Genomic DNA, 1,279 nt, shown 5'->3' with positions numbered 1-1,279 from the left:
TCTTCTTCTTCTTCTTCTTCTTCTTCTTCTTCTTCTTCCTTCTTCTTCCTTCTTCTTTTCTTCCCCTTTCTCTTCCTCGTCCTGAAAGTAGGCTGGCTTTCCCTGTGAGCTGGGGGCCTACTGGATCTTCAGTAGACACGAGGTCACCATATGGCTGATGCTCTGGCAGAAGTGGCACTTCTTGGGCTGGGGTGGCAGCTTACATTCCTTGGCATGGTGGTCTAGACCTCCACAGTTGTGGCACCTGTCTCCCTTTGATCTGTGCTTCTGCATGTTCTTCCTTTTGGGTCGCCCCTCTTCCCAATACAAAACACCCCACCAGGGCCGATGACCCTGATAGACTCTAGGCCCATAGCCGACTTCTTAAAGCTGAACTCCACTGCCTCACCCTCCTTCAAGCTCCAGAAGCCCTCCATGTACAGCTTGCTCTGGTGCAAAAAGATATCCATGGGGGGTCAAGCACGACCCTGGCGCGGGCGGTCATGGATAGGAAGCCAAACCCCATGCACACGTTGAACCACTTACAGACAGCGGCAACAAGCAGCAGCTGTGGCTCTTCTGCTGCTAGGGCGGCATCCTCCGGCGCCTCCTAGGCATCATGGCACAGCCACCTGCAAACTGCTGGTTTGACACAGAGCCCATGGTAGTCCGCTAAGCACCTGGCCAGGGCCCCTGGTCTGGTGGCTGCTAGCTCCAGAGAAGTCCGGAGGCCTCACCACCTCACTTTCAGTCTGGAGGTGTCTTTAGGTCTAAAATGAGTCTCTCATAAGGATGCCTGGGTGGCTCAGCCAGTTAATCGGCTCCCTTGGGCTCGTGTCATGATCCCAGGGTCCTGGAATCAAGCCCCACATCAGGCTCCCTGCTCAGCGGGGAGCCTGCTTCTTCCTCTCCCTCTGCCTGCTGCTCCCTCTGCTTGTGCTCACTCTTTCTCCATCAAATAAATAAAATATTTAAAAAATAAAATAAAATGAGTCTCTTGTAGGCAGCATATGGATGATTCTTGCTTTTTCATCCAACTTGATACCGTGTCTCTTGATTGAAGCATTTAGCTCATTTACATTTGGAGTAACTATTGAAAGATATGAATTTAGTGCCATTGTATTGCCTGTAAAGTCCCTGTTTCTGTAGATTGTCTCTGTTAATTTCTGATCTATATTACTCTTGGGTCTCTCTTCGCTTACAGAATCCCCTTTAATATTTTTTGCAGGGCTGGCTTGGTGGTCACATATTCTTTCAGTTTCTGCCTGTCCTGGAAGCTCTGCATCTCTCCTTCCATTCT

General features: G+C 50.1%; 1 pseudogene; it reads right to left on the bottom strand.

Annotated features, from left to right (window-relative positions):
• LOC116621804 overlaps positions 1–642 on the bottom strand; it is a 739-nt pseudogene extending 97 nt beyond the window's left edge.
• Positions 643–1,279: the final 637 nt, after the last annotated feature.

The sequence above is a fragment of the Phoca vitulina genome, unplaced genomic scaffold (assembly GCF_004348235.1).
Source record: "Phoca vitulina isolate PV1807 unplaced genomic scaffold, GSC_HSeal_1.0 scaffold51, whole genome shotgun sequence".
NCBI classification, from domain to species: domain Eukaryota; kingdom Metazoa; phylum Chordata; class Mammalia; order Carnivora; family Phocidae; genus Phoca; species Phoca vitulina.
This window is presented reverse-complemented; position numbering and strand designations above follow the sequence as displayed.